Source organism: Lissotriton vulgaris, chromosome 8 (assembly GCF_964263255.1).
Source record: "Lissotriton vulgaris chromosome 8, aLisVul1.2, whole genome shotgun sequence".
Classification (NCBI taxonomy): domain Eukaryota; kingdom Metazoa; phylum Chordata; class Amphibia; order Caudata; family Salamandridae; genus Lissotriton; species Lissotriton vulgaris.
In genome coordinates this window covers 454,218,756-454,239,703 of record NC_141696.1, presented here as the reverse complement: position 1 = coordinate 454,239,703, position 20,948 = coordinate 454,218,756, and positions in this window count along the sequence as shown.

Genomic DNA, 20,948 nt, shown 5'->3' with positions numbered 1-20,948 from the left:
AAAAGCAGAGTCCGGCCCGAACCGCACCCCAGTATGCGACAGACTCACCATGAACCCTGTTGACCGTGTCATCCCAGTCCTGTATGCCTACGAATTGGTGCACAGAAACCGAAAATGGCGCATACGGAGAGAACAACGTACCGCAACAACGGAAGTTTACATGTACGGTGCATCACACGCTCGCGTATATTACCATTGCAAAAGTGATACGAGCCGCACAGACGCCGTGAATGTTGGGGTACGGTGCGTCACACGCTCGCGTATATCACAATTGCAATAGTGATATGAGCCGCACACATGCCGTGAATGTTGGGTTACGGTGCGTAACACGCTCGCGTATACCATCATTACAATAGTGATACGAGCCGTATAGACGCCGTGAATGTTGGGGTACGGTGCGTCACACGCTCACGTATATCACCATTGCAATAGTGATACGAGCCACACACATGCCGTGAATGTTGGGGTACGGTGAGTAACACGCTCGTGTATACCATCATTGCAATAGTGATACGAGCCAGCCGCACAGACATCGTGAATGTTGGGGTACGGTGCGTCACAGGCTCGCGTATATCACCATTGCAATAGTGATATGAGCGGCACACACACCATTTATGTTGGGGTAGGGTGCGTCACATCTGAGGGGTCTTTGGATATCACTCCGAGCAGTGCCCAGACATTGGAAGGGGGTGTGAATATGACTCCCAGCAGTGCCCAGACATAGGAGGGGGGTGTGCACAGGACTCTCAGCAGTGCCCAGACATATGAGGGGTGGGTGTATAAGACTCCCAGCATAGGCCAACAGTATGGGGGTGGGTGGATATGACTCCCAGCAGTGGCCAACACTATGGGGGTAGGTGGATATGACTCCCAGCAGTGGCCAACAGTATGGGGTGGGTATGACTCCCAGCAGTGGCCAACAGTATGGGGGTGGGTGTATATGACTCCCAGCATAGGCCAACAGTATGGGGGTGGGTTGATATGACTCCCAGCATAGGCCAACAGTATGGGGGTGGGTGGATATGACTCCCAGCAGTGTCCAGACATATGAGGGGTGGGTGTATATGTAGAGGTGGGTGTAGAGGGCTCTGAGTCTTGCGGACTGTGTCGGTGGCTGCTTGTTTGCCGTCTGACCCCAGTCCCTGTTGGTGTGTCTGCATCCCGCTTGAGATTGGGTGCCTGGAGATCTGCGCCTAGACTTCTGTGGTGGTGTGCTGGTTGGCTCTGTTGGTGTGCGTGATCTAGTGTGACTGTGTGTTCTGTGGACAGGTATGGGAGAGGGGTTTGTGGATGGGTCTGAAGGAGTGGGGGGGACGATCCGCTGCAGGAGGGCAAGTGCTGCCGTCAGTGAGGAGTCTATGGACAATAGACTCCGACGTTGGTCAGACATGTTAGCTGACATGCCCTCGATGAATGACAACAACTGTGTCAGTATCTGAGTTTGGCCTTGGAGGACAGTCATCATTCATGCCTGACCAACATGAATCTGCCGGAGTAGGTCCAGAGACTCAGCACTGAGGGCAGCAGGGGAGACAGGGGCAGGTGTTGCGGTGCCGGGGACAAAGGAGGCATGGGGGAAGCACGGACAGAAGGGACCCTAGCAACTGGGAGGGTGGAGATGGGTCTGGAGGAGGTGGGGACAGACACAGTGGTGGAAGAAGCTGTTGCTGCGTATTCCCCCTCCTCCTGGGAGTCAGAAGCTGATCCGTCCGCATGATACAAAGTGTTGCCTTCCATAGGTCCGGCCGACTGACTCCCCTCACCCTCAGTGCCACTGGCTCCATCCAACTCCTCAGTGCTGGTGGCACTGCGGCTGGGTCCCCCCTCATGGTCCGTTCTTATGTCTCCTCCTGTGTCGGTTGATGATGCTGTTGGCAAGGAGAATAAACAAAAATGCATCAGTCGCCTGTACACATCTGACACATGAACAAAAATGTATTTGGGCACATTGCAAATCATGGCATGCATCATGAGTGACAGCAGCATAACTCAGCACATATTAAAGACTAGTACGGCACAGTTGGTATAGACACAATGCTACTTGAGCATAAGGTTCCAAATAACAGACCAGGCCACAACTTGAGTGAGAGTCACACAGAGGAGGTTCTGTTTGTTTACATCAGATCCGATCTATACAATGAAGTTATGTCACCTCAAGTTCACAAAGAAATAAACAGTTGTGTTTCCCCTCAGGGCAAAGTAACACACCTCACTCCACAGGTTACACCACTCCCAGAGCCCAGGAAGTAGTGTTTGGTGAAAAGTAATGGCTTAAAATCTTAGCATCTTCGGACTCTGCATACTTCACAAACTCAACTTGTATAGTATCTGCAAAATATCCATCTTGTGAACATAACACGTATGTGCCTGCATGAAAGATCTCTCACAAGGAAATGCACACAAACAACATAGACACATTTATTGAGACAGATTTCACACTTCAAGATGAAACACAGTTAGTAACAAATGGTGTGGACCTTATACCATATACATGGTCCAACAGAGGTCTTGATGGATTGACACACATTAGTATGTACAATTGACAGCAAAGGAGTCTCAAGCACTCAAGACCACTGTGGGGACATGTCTATGTCGATCAAGGCACACCATTAACCACTAACACTGGCCTCATTCAAAACCTGCCTGCTTACTCAAAAACATTGCACATGTTGTGTGGTGTGTACTACCTTGTGAGACAACTATAATGCAGACACATAAGTGTAACCTACACATTTTGTCATATGAACACATTCCAAACATTAACAACTCTCAACAAGTATTGGGAGTGCCTAGGGACAATCACAATGTGACATCACTTCAAATGTGTCACTCCTCACAGGGGCATCTATCACCATATCATACAGTTGTTAGCACATAACTCACACTGTCATGTGAAGTGGCCCACATGTCCCAAATCAGGACAATGCTTAAGCTAATGTGCCTGCAATTGTGAAGATGAACATCATTGCTGCATAGAAAGACACACCATTAACCACATGGGAAATGTGAACACTGTAGTGTGCGCACTAGGACAAAACAGCGTAGCACCACAACTACATACATTTTGTAAAAATCTTTGAGGCACAATATTCTCTGTAAGTAAACAACATAGCCTGTAAAGCCCCCAATGGCAGCACTGTCCAGCATCACAGGGGAAGTGCATGGTGATAACTCTAACTCACAAATGACATCCACATTTTACAACTGAGAAGGCCAAACAGGCAGGCCCATCACACCTCTCCTGCACAAGACCCCCATCACTCCATTACTGTGATTGAAACAGCTCAAGAAGGTAAAAATCAGAATCAGGGTATCAAAAACTGTGCAGCAGCTTTGGAAAATGTACAGCAAGGTCACCTCCTGTGGCTGGCAATCCATATTAGTCACAAACAATCAGCAAAAGATTCTTGAGATTAGGCACACAGGCAATGCCCAGTGTGAGTATTAAGCATGGGCTGAAAATTCGTTCCGCTCGCGGAATTTGCGGATTTTCTGCGATTTCGCGATCCCCGAATCTCGCAAAATCGCGGTAAAATCCGCGAATTAGCGGGGATGAATTTTCAGCCAAGCACTTACAGGGTTACAGCAGCAGGTGCAAAAGTTGTAGCTAATTTTTTGTAACCTTTTACAAAAGGGTTACAAAGAAATTAACTTCAACTTGGGCATCTGCTGCTGTAAGCTTGTAAGTGCTTCCTGGCGCCTCGCTGCCTACTTGCAACTGTTCTCTGACCCTGCTCTGACCCTTGAAGCAGGATCAGAGAATAGTTACAAGTAGACAATGAGGCGCCTGTCACGAAAATTAAACCTCAACAGGAAGCACTGACAGATATAAAAACAAGCATTTGCAATGCAATAGGTCTCGCATTAGGAAAGTTAGAGCTATTGGTCTTGTAAATGACAATTTTCTTTATTTATGTGTTGGTTTTGAAAATAGCTAAATTAATAGCTTTGTCATTTACAATGCCAACATGTTTTGTATTTACGTGACTTAGAAGTATTGATATTACAAATTACAATGGCTTTTAATTTTTTTAAATAATTAATACTTAAATAAAAGTGATTTTAATTTATAATGGCAACAGCTTAAACTTTTGTAAATAACTTTTGTGAAGATTATGTTCAGTGTATTTTATTGTGACGAAAATCCAAGAACAGAAGTAAAATATTAACATCTTTTTGCAACATTTGTAATAAAGCTTGAAACATTGAGAGAACATATTTGAACCAGTTGTTGTTGATTGGTTGTGCCGATTGATGCTCCTGGGTGGCGCTGAGTGGTGCTGTGGTGGTGCTGAGTGGTGCTGTAGTGGTGCTGAGTGATAATGTGGTGGCGCTGAGTGATGCTGTGGTGGCGCTGAGTGATGCTGTGGTGGCGCTGAGTGGTGCTGTGGTGGTGCTGAGTGGTGCTGTGGTGGTGCTGAGTGATGCTGTGGTGATGCTGAGTGGTGCTGTGGTGTTGTTGAGTGATGCTGTGGTGGTGCTGAGTGATGCTGTGGTGGTGCTGAGTGATGATGTGGTGGCACTGAGTGGTGCTGTGGTGGTGCTGAGTGATGCTGTGGTGGTGCTGAGTGGTGCTGTGGTGGTGCTGAGTGATGCTGTGCTGGTTCTGAGTGGTGCTGTGGTGGTGCTGAGTGATGATGTGGTGGTGCTGATTGATAATGTGTGGTTCTGAGTGATGCTGGGGTAGCGCTGAGTGATGATGTGGTGATGCAGAGGGCAGAAAGGCACAAAAAGCAGTCTAACAAAGGGTAGAAGGGCAGAAAAACAAGGGAAAAACGAGTCTAACAGAGGGCAGAAGGGCACAAAAAACCAGACTAACAGAGGACAGAAGGGCAGAAAAACAAGGGAAAAACGAGTCTAACAGAGGGCAGAAGGGCACAAAAAACGAGTCTAACAGGGGACAGAAAGGCACAAAAACGAGTCTAACATAGAGCTGAAGGGCAAAAAAACAATTCTAACAGAGGACATAAGGGCACAAAACCAAGGGAATAGCAGAGGGCAGAAGGGCACAAAAAACGAGTCTAACAGAGGGCAGAAGAGCACAAAAACAAGGAAAAATGCGTCTAACAGAGGGCAGAAGGGCACAAAAAACGAGTCTAACATGGGGAAGAAGGGCAAAAAAACAAGGGAAAAACGAGTTTAACAGAGGGCAGAAGGGCAGAAAAACAAGTGAAAAATGAGTCTAACAGAGGGCAGAAGGGAACAAAAAATGAGTCTAACAGGGGGCAGAATGAATCCCGCCCTGCGTGTTTGTCCACGAAGAAGCCACTTTTTTGTGCAATAACTCTACTCAGCTGGAGTACTTTCTACTGTCTAATCAGTAAGTGCTACCTCGTTGGCTAAATGCATAGGGGCAGATTTATAATAACTGGCGCATCCCCAGGGATGCTCCAGTTATTGTGCGCCGCAGCTCCGCCACCCATGGTGCACCGCATTTACAATGTGGGGCACCATGTGGCAAAAACAGCACAGATGCCGTAAAAGCAGCGCATTGCTGGAGCTACGTCGCAAGAACGACGCAGCTCCAGCAATGCTCTGGGGGGCCCTATCTCCCCAATGCTGCGTCAAGCCTTGCGCCTGCTTCAAGCAGGCGCAGGGTTTTGACGCAGCATTGGCCTAAAAGTGACTGAGTGAAATCTTGTAGATTTCACTCAGCCACTTTTAGGAGGCGTTCCTGCGCAGGAACGCCCTCCCCTGCGCCGGAACGCCTCCTGATGGCGCAGGGCTTTACAATGTGACGCTTCTCTCAGTTGCGTCACGTTGTTAATACCCAGCCCCATGGCGCATCTTTTGTGCGGCGCAAAAGAGGCGCAAGCGGCTTGTAAATCTGCCCCATAGTGCTTTTACTGCACTGTAGCTGCGAAAAGGGCCAGAAGATGTTTCTCCAGTGACCATGTGTGCCTGTGCCTGTTTTACAGGCACACATGGTCACTGGAGACACATCTTCTGGCCCTTTACGCAGCTGCAGTTTAGTAAAAGCACTATACATTCTGGATTAGTCAGTAGAAAGTACTCCAGGGCAAATCGCAAAAAAATCTGCGATTTCGCAGTAAAATTCGCAAATTCGCTGATTTTTTTTGTGATTTCGCAGGGAAATCCGCAAATTCACGAAACACGAATTTGCAAATTTCGCCCATGCTTAGTGAGTATGCACAAGCTAAATCTTGTATCCATGGACAGTGTGAAAATGTAGCTAACACATGATAAATACAAAGTATGGCGGGACCGATGCCACTGAGGCACACCCATGCTGAACCCACATAGAATGGGCACAGTGTTGGATGACACACATGATTAGGAGGCCAGGGTGTTTCAGGGTACTGTGGTGGGCACACAGATCTGTGGGTCAAGAAATTGCTGACTGTCTAATGAATAACCGTCATGTCACTATGCTTATATTGCAAATGATGTACTTCATGTATGAGCATGCAACATGGCTCATGCATGCTGGTAGGTTGTGAATCATATAAATTGCACTCCTATGTTGATGCTCATGATCAGTGCAAACAAATATGAATGCCAAACACAGTGCACAGGTCGTGGCACAGGCAAGGTAACAACACATGTCACAGACCTCCCTCCCACATGATGCGCAAATCAATGTGCTGTCTAATTACCTTGCACCCTAGAAGTACATGTGCAAAATTGGAAAAACACAAACCAGGGGTCACATGTGGAAGAGGGGAAGGGATGGAAAAGAGCAGCAGATGAATATGGTGAATTTAAACTACAATGCACAAATAGCCTGTCTGACCAGACCCCCCAACTGTGGGAGTGTTCACAGGTTTCAGAGCACCTCAAGTGCCATGTGACACACAACACTACAAACAGACATATACCTACCCCCTCCTTGCTGCTGTCCGTCCTTCAACTGCCTATGGAGGTCTGGAAAGACCACTTCCAGGACCCGGAGCATGTGGGGGGTGAGGTGACGGCTGTTGCCATGCCGCGTGGAGCTTCCAGGTTCAGCTGGACCCGGGCAATACACCGGGTCCAGCACCGGATGTCCTGCCACCTCTTCCTGATGTTGATCAGCCGACAGCGAGGGCCCCCCACAGACCTGACAGCCCTGACAATGTCGGACCAGATCTCCCCCTTCTCATAGGCAGTTACCTGTCAGGAAGACAAAGTGAATCAACATCACTACACCTGCTCCATGTCCCAGAAACACACACTTGCACTACATTGCACGACATTGATGATGTGAACAGGGCATAGGATGCTGACAGGATTTACATCATTGTCCATCTGAATTTTCCCAGTGGGGAAACACAAATGCACAAAACATAAGAGTGTCAGAGGGTCTACAAAAACTATGTGTGGTTCATTAAACTAACATAACAGTGTCAACTCATCTAACAGTTGTAGAAAAGCATTGGTGGATACCAGTGATCACTAACAGGATATCCATCAGGCACCACTCAGAACCGCCCTTCATCATTTGGTATTCCTGTTGGCCACAAAAATTGGTACACCACTGGTTCAGATGGGGGGTCAGATGGTATAACCTCCTGAGAACCTAGTAGTGGCCAATGGTGGTAGAGTGTCACAAACTACCAATCAATTGAATTAGTCGGTGACTGATTTGCAGTGCTGTGAAAAAGGGGTGTGATAAGTGAGTGAAAAAATGTATACATTTGGGTGAGGGAGCAGAAATAAGACTAACTTTATTCGGTTATATGCTCGCTCCACCAACATTAAAAGAGCAGCATAAGTAGATTTAACAAATATCTACTTAGATGGAGAATTGGTCAACATGTTTCAGCAATATACTAGGGACTGTAGAGTCCATTGCTTTCATCAGGACCGGATTATATCAAAATGCTACTGCAAAAAGTGAGGTGACAGATTAAAACAGTGACAGAATATTGACATTGCTGCAACATGAAAAAACATCACCTGGTTTTATAGGTGTATTCTTTTGTTCGCAGAAGATGTGTTTGTCACATTATAGTTGGAGAAAATGGCCCCACCCCGCCTGGCAACGGCTCAGGACACGAGGGAAGCACCACTCTCTCCGTCGTTACTCCGTCACCACCATCTGAGCCAGTTGGCCTCCCCAACCGGCTCAGATGGTGGTGAAGGAGTACCGACGGAGAGAGCGGTGCTTCCCTCGTGTCCTGAGCCATTGCCAGGCAGGGTGGGGCCATTTGCTCCAACTATAATGTGACAAATACATCTTCTGCGAACAAAAGAATACACCTATAAAACCAGGTGATCTTTTTTCATGTTGCACTTGCAGCAATGTCAATATTCTGTCACTGTTTTAATCTGTCACCTCACTTTTTGCAGTAGCATTGTGATATAATCCGGTCCTGATGAAAGCAATGGACTCTACAGTCCCTAGTATATTGCTGAAACATGTTGACCAATTCTCCATCTAAGTAGATATTTGTTAAATCTACTTATGCTGCTCTTTTAATGTTGGTGGAGCGAGCATAGAACCGAATAAAGTTAGTCATATGGTTTATACCAGAGAAGGCAAAATAATTTTTTTGTCCTAATCCAAATAGTGCTACCACAAACAGACCAATATATGTATTTTTCGAAGCTCAAAAAGGCACATATCACAGCGTACCTTTGACTCAGAATCAAAGAAGGATACAGGAATTCAAACGTAATCTTGAGATCTATTCTTCTGGTTGAATCAATAAAAATGACTCTGTCTACTGACAGGAGCGGCTAACTAGGGAAACAAGATAACACTATGCTATAAAGGGAGACCACTTGTTGGTGAGTCTTCAATGCAAAGCGTATACTGAACTGGAAAAGAAATTTAAATAAACGCTCCTTCGGTTATATTTTAGTCAAGATGTATCATAGATTCAGCATGTCGTTATGGGGAACTCGTCTCCCGACGTTGCAGTTTTAAAATCCGCCTTATCACGAAAATCACTGTGTACGGACCCCTTAATATGTAGTAAATATATAATTAAATAAATAACCAATGGTATTTATTTAATTATATATATTTAAACAGAAAATGACTTGTTTCTGTTTCTTCCTTTATTTTTAAGTTACGGACATGTACTCGGCTTGAATACGCTAGCCCGCTGAAGTTTTTTGGTTTGGCCCATTGCGACAGCAAACACGGCCTTTTCACCGCCTTAATAATAGACACTACGAGATTCTAAGTAAGTCCTTTTTCACATTTAACCACTAATTTGGGGCATTTATGAATACTGATAACTAATACGATGTATTACTACATATTTAGGGGTCCATACACAGTGATTTTCGTGATAAGGCGGATTTTAAAACTGCAACGTCGGGAGACGAGTTCCTCGTAAAGACATGCTGAATCTATGATACATCTTGACTAAAATATAACCGAAGGTGCGTTTATTTAAATTTCCTTTCCAGTTCGGTATACGCTTTGCATTGAAGACTCACCAACAAGTGGTCTCCCTTTACAGCATAGTGTTATCTTGTTTCCCTAGTTAGCCGCTCCTGTCATTAGACAGAGTCGTTTTTATTGATTCGACCAGAAGAATAGATCTCAAGATTACGTTTGAATTCCTGTATCCTTCTTTGATTCTGATTCAAAGGTACGTTGTGGTGTGTGCCTTTTTGAGCTTCGAAAAATACATATATTGGTCTGTTTATGGTAGCACTATTTGGATTAGGACAAAAAAATGTTTTTGCCTTCTCTGGTATAAACCATATGATACTTGATCTAGGGTGTCATTTATCTCTATGGAACAGTGTGTGTAAAGCAAAGAGGTCATTATCCTGTTAGCCTTAAATATTCAAAAAAAGCTCCATATATTATGTACCTATCTGAAACACGATCATTTAAGAGCTTTCTTTTGCCTTATTCAAATGTATTATTCAGTATGAATGCACTGATTTATGAACTGTAAATAATGATGAAGTAAGGAATGTACTGTATTTGTATTTATATCTGTCTGGTTAAATGTGACAATGAATTGTATATATTTGTTTGTTAAATTGTAGCCATGCAATAATGGGATCTGATATGAGATCTTGGGCCACGTAACAGTATATACTGTTTAGTAGTCCAATGTCTGTGATATATGTGTGATATATTTGTTGTGAATAAGGATGTGTAGCAATGATACTTAGGCCCTGATTAAAGTAAATTAACTATGCTTGTCTGGCTTAATGTATAAACATATTTTATATGTATATATTTATTAATATTACAGATTTTAATGGGATGGTTATATATTTCTTGAAGAAGGTGACGATATCTTTGTGGCTCACCGAAACACGTCGATGCTAAAAGGAAAAACACAAAACATCTTGAGAGATAACAGTTTTTTGACACTAAGCTTAACTGTGCTCATCAATCTGCTGTGCTTCCTTCTTTACCAATAGGAACTAGACTTTTCCTTATATTTCTGTCCCGTTCTAATGCGTTTTTATGATTAAATTGTATTTTTTAATGGAATATATTTCCATATTTCCAATTTCCATATTGGTCATTTTTATTGTCTGCCTTGTTTAATAAATGTGTGACACACATTGTTTGTATTTTACCTTTTTGCATGGCCTTATTGTGATTGCTGCATATATATCTAGTGATTTGTGTTGTGTAAGTTGTTTGGGTATTTTTCCTTGATAGTTATATGCCCAAGGGGACTTCTATTTTTTGGCAGTACGGTTAACACAAGGATGTCTATCAAGTTCTTGTCATTGCATACTTACATGAGCATGCCCTACCATATGCGCAACTCCTGCAGATAAAAGGCATAGTTTCTAACAAAGATGAATGCAAGATACAAATGAAAAACACCCTTGACAGACTGAAAGCAAGAGGACATCCTACACCCATATTGGATCTCGCCATGGCAAGATGTGATAAAAAAAGCAGGTCTGCCTTGTTGCAACCAAAACCTAAAGACAAAACAGAACGTTTGGTTGTTGTATCCAAATATTCTAAAACATCTAACCGCTTTCAGGCCATTATCCGAAAACACTGGTCCATCCTTACCCTGGAACCAGATTTCAGGGGCTTGTTCAACAGACCTCCCATCTTCGCATTCACACGGGGCAGGAATTTAAAAGAAATCCTATCGAAACCCAACAAGGACGATATACAGATGGCATACAAAGGACTCAGACCTTGTTCCAACTGTTCCAACTGTAACAACTGCATCACTGGCAATGTCATTAGCCACCCTATGAAAGGGCATCCCATCAAACTTAAAGTGAATGCCACATGCAACTCGAACAACGTCATTTATCTTCTGAAGTGTCCGTGTGGCAAATGTTATGTGGGGCACACTGAAAGAAAAATCCGCACTCGGATTTTAGAACATAAAAGCAACATTCGTACTAACAATATGAAATCCACCGTAGCTTCCCACTTTGCTGAATCCAGACATACTGTAGCCCAACTCAAATTCCAGATTTTGGAACAAGTACCAGTAACCCACAACAACAAGAACACTTTACTGAAACGCGAGAACTTTTGGATCCGTTTCCTATCCACGATGGCGCCCAACGGGCTGAACGATCGAATTGAATTTCTCTGTTACTTATGATTATGTTTTGTCTTTATATGCATATATCTCCTTCCTATCCACCCTCATGCACTGTTTTTGTCTCTTTCACCATGGCGATTTATTTTCCACTCATTTGCCATCAGCTTATCTTTCACGTCTTGGTCCCTTTTCACTGTTCACTAATCCTCCACACGGAGTCCCTTGTCTGTTTCCTGTAATGTTTGTATACCCGCGTTAGACTCTCCCGTCACTGTATCTACATTCTGGCATGCCGCGAGGCACCCGGTAAACCTCTTCACGTGAGTAATTGCGGGAGCACCATCCATGGCACTGTGGCACGCTCGCGTGTCTCTTTACTTCAACACGGGCTTGAAACGGCTTAAGACGCCTCATTCTTAACGCTGGTTATCACTGTTTGTTTTTCGCTACACCTTGACTCCGTTTTTTACTTTGGATTCTTTGTCCCACTTTCTTAGTTACCGCCGCATGGTGTATTGCAATTCACTACACGGTTTCAGTTTTAGTTTATCATGCCCTAGGTGTGCCAGGCACTAATATAGCACAGGATATCAGTTCATGTTGCACAATTGATGTGTGATGACCTGTTGACACATGTGATGTGTGATGGGGCACTATGTGGTACACATCACCTTTCCCCTTGTCCCGTTGGTATCATCAGCACATGTTGTCATGCACATAAACACTGGGATGGCACAGTCATCACTTCCGGAACCTGTCTCATGATGCCAGGAACCGCTGCACTTTCTCACTTGACAATTTGATGCTAATCAGGTCCCTATGTAACAATGTAATGTGTGTGTAATTTTGAAGATTAAATTTGCAGTTTGGGTTCCGTATAATGCATCTGCTGTTGGTGCATCTATAATGGGTCTGTGTTGTGACTGAAATGGTTTTGCATGTACGCACACCATGGCACATGTGCTTTTTCAATGGCTTTTGGGTCTGATGGCATCATACACCATTGATTCCCATGCATACATGTCTGCATCGTGACAATTGCTGTGGTGTTGCGTTGTCACATACACACCTCATTAGCAAGTTGTATGATATGTCCAATAGATATTCCATGTGACCTGGGTCTGTGCCTTGCAGTCAGCTGTCTGTATGGGATGACAACCTTCTAATGCAGGTCTGGTGATGTGTTTCACTCCAGTGATATTTTGCTCTGCTCACTCAGAGCAGCCCAGCAGTTTTTTTGTGTGCCTGTAATGTTTTTTTTAAAAACTACGGATGTATCTTTTTTTTTTGAAGTGCCAGGAAGCTGGCATATGTGTCCCGGATGTATTGCTTACACTAGAGCCCATAATGCCTTGATGTGTAGTAGCAGTGTTGCATGTGCTATGTACATTGGAATAGTTTTTGGCTGACAGTTGTTCTCCATTCTTCCTAAATGTGTCCTGCAGGGCACCACCTCTACGAAGGCCTTTTCCTGACTTGGAGACCATGAGGGAACGTGATTGCATCCGACGTTACAGATTCACTCGAGATTTGATTCAGAACTTGACGGACAGGCTGGAACCACATCTCCAACCACGACACAGGTATCCAACTGCGCTGAAACCAAATCTAAAGGTGATGGCAGCCCTACATTATTTTGCCACAGGTACGTTCAATTTACCATTGCAGATGTGGGGGGTATGTCCGAAACCATGTTCAGCTGTGTCCTACGTGATGTCTTAGCTGCCATGTTAGAGCACACTGATGAATTAACCAAATTTCAGAAACCTGAAGAGTTGAGAGATGTCAAGGGTGAATTCTTTGCCCTGGGAGGGATGCCATATGTCATTGGGTCCATTGATAGTGCATATGTGGCTTTGGTACCACCAAATGCTCAGGAGCAGGCCTACTGCGATAGGAAACATTATCACTCAATAAATGCCCTTGTGGTGTGTCTTGCTAACATGCTGATTTCCCATGTTTGTGCACGTTTTCCAGGATCATGCCATGATGCATTCTTCACGAGGCGTAGCAGGGTACCACAGATGATGCTGCAGCTCCGCAACGATCGGGCATGTCTTGTTGGTGGGTATACTCTGTTTGTCCTGTATGTTAAATTTTTTGTTTGCTCTGACGGAATTGCATTACCCAAATTTCAACACGCTGTATATTTGTAGGAGACGCAGGATATCCCAACATGCCGTGGCTCATGACAGCGCTCCGCAACCCAAGGACAGCTTCAGACCAGTACAACAATGCACACGGGCAGACCAGGAGTGTGATTAGGCAAACGTTTGGACTCCTGAAGAGCCGATTCCAGTGCCTTGATAAGACCGGCGGATCCCTCCCATACACCCCGGTCAAGGTGTATAACATCGTCATTGTGTGCTGCATGCTGCACAACATGGCAGTTGAGAAGGCCGTGCCACTCATCCTGGATCCTGATGAGCTGGAACATCCACCCGTTGAGGATGAAGGGCCTGGGCATGATGAAAGTGATGAGGAGGAGGAGGATGATATCTGGAGTCAGCTCATTCGCAACTTCTTCTCTGAATGTTGCGTGTCTGGGTAGTCGTGTGCAAGCTTGTGGCATGAAGTGGCATGTGTTGCATACTGTGTGCCCAGCTGACTGTATGCGAAAACAATTTGATGTTTGTTGTGATGTGTGACACAAGTGATGATGTCATGACACACGCATATGTGCAATGAGTGAAATTGTAATTTACATGTGTACTACATTGTGATGCATTTTCACATGCCCATGTCTGTATGCAATTCTTATTAATGTGTCCCCTTGTGTGCCTGTCTTTCCCAGTTCGCTCCGCCAGTTGTCTGTTTGTGTCATCTTGGTACTCCTGCTATTGATCCTGATGATTGCAACGTGTGTCGAATCAGCGTTCCATGCACAGACATGTGGAAATGTCAGTTTGGGTAAGATATCTAAACATGCTTTTTTGAGTTGGTATGCTTTGGGAATGTGTGGGAACTATTTCTGTGCATGTTGTTGAAGCATACATACATGTGTCATTAACATGGATCAAGACCTGTTGCAACACTCCCATGACTGTACAGTCACCCTTCTTGTCAGTCATCTGTTGTTTATTGATGACTCTGGTGAAAGCATCAATGTGTGTAAACCTTGGTCCAGACACATTGCGGATGTCACCGGTTATATTGTGTGTGACATCACAACCACAGGCTCTGTGTGGAATTGCAAACTCACTGTGTGCAGCAGGATTTGTTTGGCTCATCACATTTATGTTTTGGGCCAGTACAGTTTGGTTTACCTAATGACATGTTGTGAAGGTGTGGACCAGCGTATGTCTCACATGTTATGACACCTGTCCAGTGAGTCTGTTCGTACGGATGCATTGCCCCCTGTGCCAGTATGTAATGTCACTGTCAGGTCGCTACATCAGTGCAGGTGGAAAACACTGCTTTGCAAGTCTTCTTGGTAACTTTATGTCAACTTTCTATTCCCATGATTCCAGGAATTTTGCACTGATGGCATAGCAACGTAGTGGTGTTGCTAATGTAAACACTTCTGTTACACCAGTCCGTTGACGGTAATCGCAGCAAACTCTTGTGCCGTGCTGCATATCCTGGTCACGGTAGGGGTGGTTTACTGGCTTTGTTCCTCATTACTCTCTGTAGAATTTAGTCACACCTGCTTTTCATGTTTGACATTGTAAGGCAAAGTTTGAAGAGCCAATGAGTGGCTCTTGCTAGGCTTCCTTGTGTTTAAATAATCCCCTTCCTCGTTGCATTAGCTAAGTATGGCTCTAGCGGAAGATGTGTATCTTACATTCATGACCCTCACTGATTCCCAGGGCTGACTACAGTTATTTTATTTGTGTGAGTAGCATTGCTACACATTCAATTCACTGTATTTTTTTTAGCCACATTCATACACTGTGAGTAACTTTGTGAGTGCATGATTCTAATTGCATTGAAGCAGCCTGGTGAGCGTTAGACCCCCTTCATTTAGGAGACAAACTCTGCTACCTTTTATGTGTCCCTGTTAAAAACTCAGATGTAGTATCATTTCAAAACCTGTGCTGACAAATTGGAAACAGTGGTTGTGGTTAAAGTACACAGGTGTAACTGTTACAGTGTACGTCATGAGTATAATGTGATTCAGTGCCATGAAGTGTTGAATAGTTATGCTTGTTTACCTTTGTTTCAGATCTCCCTCCATGCTGTTCCCATCCTCTCCTTCCCTCGCCTGATCACCCTTTAGAGTCTGTCATTCATACTCAGACCAAGGGGCTATCTGGACATGGACCCCTTTCAGCATCACACAAATCTTAGGATCAAAGGTACAAACAGACCCTGGCAGTCGTGTGGAGATAGTTTCAGCAGCATTACAGGTACCCTCATTGTATGACAGTTATTTCCTTCTGAGCAATGCCACTGGCTAAAGCAGCATGGCCTCAGAACAAACTTGAACCATTTCTGTTGTAAAAGTATTCCTAAGTGTACATTGTGCCCCATTACTGTCACCGCAGATGTCTTTCCAGTGTGCATGCCTCATCTATGGCATACTATACAATGATTGTGTTTATATGGTTATGTGTACTGGGTGAACATGCATGGTGTTTGTAATACGTCATGGTCCATTATGTGATTGACATACATGCTTGTGTATGTATTGTTTTAGCTTAATACCCACAACAGTCATGCAACATATGCTGACGCTGTTTGTCCTCTGCCCCGCTTGGCCTTTTGGTGCCTGATCCTGTGGCCGTCATATTTTGTGATTGTTCACCGATTTTCTAGCTGTGACCCATGAGTAACCAGACACTCCTTTCTTTCCATACACATGCAACATGCTGCTATGCAAATATCCTTATCTTTGTGTGCCACTTTTCCATGGTGTCTCACACCTTCTGCCATCATGTGTTCAGACATTCTTGACGCTGCATCCCCAGTGACACCGCAACACCCAGTGGCCAGATTCTGCGACACACACGCCTCCAATATGCTCCACCATCCATCAGTCCATTCTTTTTTTTTTTTTTATATCCTCATATGCCACCTAGGTTCTGATTGTGCATCTTGCCGATATACAAACACCCTGCTGGCTCAGTTCTTTTGACTGGTGGGGAGTATAAGGACGGAACGGGGCCTTCATCCCACAGCAATAGTGTATAGACCAGCTTTGCACACACAGAAAACCATATGGAGATCCCAGGAGTGCAGCCAAGAAAAAATGCTAGGGTAACATTAGTGTCCGGCTATGCCCAGTGATGGGGTTGATGGCTTAATCATTGGTCCTGGGGAAAAAAAAATAAAACCCAGGCTGTCAATGGTCCCACCTCAGAAGATACCAAAATGATCTTTTGTCGCTGTTCCCAGCTATAGCCAAGTCTAACCTGGAGACCTGTAGTACAGAAGTGTACCAATCATTAACTGAGGGAGGAAGAGAGTCTTTCCACTTCTTACAAATCTCTCTCCTAGCAAGCAGAATAGTGTAAATCAACTTCCTTGCCGCTGCCGGAACACTGTCCACAATGCCAAAGATTACAGAGGTGAAGTCTAGAACAATGTTAGTGCCAAGTGATATTAAGAGGGTCTTACTTATGTCTTCCCAAAACAAAGAAAGATGAGGACACTCGAAAAACAAATGTATGTCTGCTGCGGCTAACAACCCACATCTTGCACAAGTCACCCTATTTCCCTGATTGAATTTGGAAAGTCGTTTGGGCGAAAAATAAGCTCGATGGATGGTGAAGATATGGTTTCTACGTAGCCATGCTGGTTTGACAATGTCCCACATCATACCGCATGATGTAGTCCAAAGGTCTTGGAAGTTGGGGGTAGTTAAATGCGGTAACCAAAGCTTTTCCGGAAGCGAGAATTCACCATTCAGTTCTTCCAGGATTAGTTTATACCAAAATGAAACCTCTTTCTTAGTGGGAGATTTGTCAACTAGAAGAGTGAGAAGGTTACTATGTTTACCTAGTGGAAACATAGTTCCTCGAGATGGTAAAGCTTTATATGCACTGGACCAATTTGATATTTGCGTGTATTTAAATCTAGACAAGTTTGGGCCAATTTTGTTTCTTAAACAGTCCCAGGGTAGCAGAGTGCCATCATCGAATAGTTCTCCCCATACCAGAAGTCCAGCATCTCTAATACATTGAGCCAGTGTATCTCCCAACCACGCCGGACATTCTGGAAGCCCCCACAGAGGCGTTCTACTACCATAGTACCCTATTTTGATACCTTTTGATAACTGGGCCCAAATTCTTGCCATACCCCGTAAAACTTTCAGTTTGACTTTTTTTAAAAACGTAGGATCTCCAAATTTAAAAAGAAAACCTGACAGGCTCACCCCCTCTGCCTCCAATAAAGTAGTAAAAATAGAACCAACTCCATGATCTGATGGATTCTTTAATAAAATCCTAGCATGAGACAGCTGGAAAGCCCAAGCATAGATCTGCAGGTCCGGGGCTACCAGCCCACCCTTATCTCTGCGTCTCCTGATTTTCTTCCAAGAAATTCTCACAAGGTGATTATTCCAAATGAAAGTATTAATGTCAGCCTGTAATTTTTTAATAGGAAGAGGTTCAAAGAATAAAGGAATAATATTAAATAAGAAAGTAATCTTCGGTAGAATAGACATCTTAACAAGATTATTTCTACCTAACAAAGACAGCGGGAGATGGGACCAATTCTGGAACAACTTGCGACATTCTTTAGCTACTTTCGAGAAATTTTTAGTAGCAATCTGGTCTATATCACCAACAACATCAAGGCCTAGGTATCTCATCTCCTTACCTGGCCGAATACCTGCAGTAAAGGAGCTCTGATCAATGTTCCAGGTCATCATCTCAGTTTTTAATGTGTTGATCTCGTATCCGGACATCTCCCCAAACTCCGATGCCAGTTTAAAAATTGCAGGAAGGGCCAGGTGAGGTGCGGATGTAAAGATGAGGATATCGTCCGCATATAGGGCCACCTTTCTCTCCCAACCCCCACATGTGAACCCTTTGATATCAACACTATCCCTCAAACTCTGGGCAAATGGTTCAGCATATAAGTCAAAAGGAAGTGGGGAGAGAGTGCAGCCCTGCTGAGTTCCCCAAGAAATGTCAATAGGGTCAGATAATACCCCATTTACCAGAACACTGGCCTTAGGATTCCTGTATAAAAGCTCGATAGCACGACGGAATCTACCTCCCACGTTCAACTTTGCCAAGGCCTCCGACAGGTACAACCAGTTGACCCTGTCGAAGGCCTTGGTGGCATCCAACGTTAGAGCCGCGAGTGGAAGAGACTTCATAAGCGCCAGATCTATAGCTCCTATTAAGTCGTGTGTCAGTTGGAATAGTTGACACCCCTTGACGAACCCCTTCTGATCCGGATGTAAAATGAAGGGTGCAACTACGGCTAATCTATTTGCAAGTATGGATGAGAATATCTTGTAATCTCCGTTTAAAATAGAGATTGGTCTATAAGAGCCACAAGCCGTTGATGGCTTCCCAGGTTTTAATATTACAGTGATAGAGGCGTTGTCCCATGACACCGGAGGAGGCGCCCCATACATAGGAATCTGGTTAAACAGGGTTGCCAAAAAGGGGGCAAGCTCCTGCTCCAATGATCTATAAATTTCTGCTGACAGGCCATCTGGGCCAGATGCCTTTCCTTTCTTAGCATTCTGGAGAGCTCTCCTCACTTCATCTACTGAAATTTCGGTCTCTAACTTCTCACTCTGGCTTGTGGATAGACATGGGAGGGAAATTTTACCAAGCCAATCCCTAATGGTAACAGGATCCAATATTTTGTCCTCCCGATATATGGCTTGGAAGTTTTCTTTGAACGCTGCTCTAATATCAGCATCCAATGTTAAGGGGCGGTCATTAATTTTAATCAGGTCAATGTTGTTACGTGCCTGATCCGTTTTTGCTTTCCATGCCAGTCATTTTCCTCCCCATACTGGAAATGTGCCAGCTTACTGGCCTCCCATCTTTCTTGTAATCTCAGGTTGAGAGTTGAGGCTAATTGGCCCTTTAAGGAGAGTAATCTCTCACGCAAAGGTATCAAGACATCATCCGAGGAACTAGCCTTGGAATCAATCTCCAGCTGGACCATGGCTATATTCGCCTCCACAGAGGCGACGGCCTCTCTATACTCCTTTCTTCTATAGGCCACTTTAGCTGTAATTAGGCCTCTCAGAAATGCTTTAAGAGAGTCCCAGACAACTCCAATATCAGCAGAGCCAACATTTGCACTCAAGAAATGCACTACCTCAGTTTTTATAAATAGTATATCATCAGAATGGGAAACCTTTGGCGTTGCAGACTGTTGCTGCCTGCATCTGCATCGGATCTTTGGCCCCTGCAAATCACTCCACGACTGGCGGAACCCGCTTCGCGGGTCCCGCTGCGCCCCAGAGGACAAGGGCAATTTGTGTGACACCTGTGTGGGAGGACCAGGGCTGCGAGCAAGCGGGGCAGGACTTCCATTCCCAGAAGTCCCTGCGCACCGCGCCTCTGACCAGCTGGCCGCTCTCCCTGGCCATCACCGCGCCCCGCCTTCAATCCCTTAAAGGGCGGATTTTGACTCCTCGACGTGGGAAACCTTTGGCGTTGCAGACTGTTGCTGCCTGCATCTGCATCGGATCTTTGGCCCCTGCAAATCACTCCACGACTGGCGGAACCCGCTTCGCGGGTCCCGCTGCGCCCCAGAGGACAAGGGCAATTTGTGTGACACCTGTGTGGGAGGACCAGGGCTGCGAGCAAGCGGGGCAGGACTTCCATTCCCAGAAGTCCCTGCGCACCGCGCCTCTGACCAGCTGGCCGCTCTCCCTGGCCATCACCGCGCCCCGCCTTCAATCCCTTAAAGGGCGGATTTTGACTCCTCGACGTGGGAAACCTTTGGCGTTGCAGACTGTTGCTGCCTGCATCTGCATCGGATCTTTGGCCCCTGCAAATCACTCCACGACTGGCGGAACCCGCTTCGCGGGTCCCGCTGCGCCCCAGAGGACAAGGGCAATTTGTGTGACACCTGTGTGGGAGGACCAGGGCTGCGAGCAAGCGGGGCAGGACTTCCATTCCCAGAAGTCCCTGCGCACCGCGCCTCTGACCAGCTGGCCGCTCTCCCTGGCCATCACCGCGCCCCGCCTTCAATCCCTTAAAGGGCGGATTTTGACTCCTCGACGTGGGAAACCTTTGGCGTTGCAGACTGTTGCTGCCTGCATCTGCATCGGATCTTTGGCCCCTGCAAATCACTCCACGACTGGCGGAACCCGCTTCGCGGGTCCCGCTGCGCCCCAGAGGACAAGGGCAATTTGTGTGACACCTGTGTGGGAGGACCAGGGCTGCGAGCAAGCGGGGCAGGACTTCCATTCCCAGAAGTCCCTGCGCACCGCGCCTCTGACCAGCTGGCCGCTCTCCCTGGCCATCACCGCGCCCCGCCTTCAATCCCTTAAAGGGCGGATTTTGACTCCTCGACGTGGGAAACCTTTGGCGTTGCAGACTGTTGCTGCCTGCATCTGCATCGGATCTTTGGCCC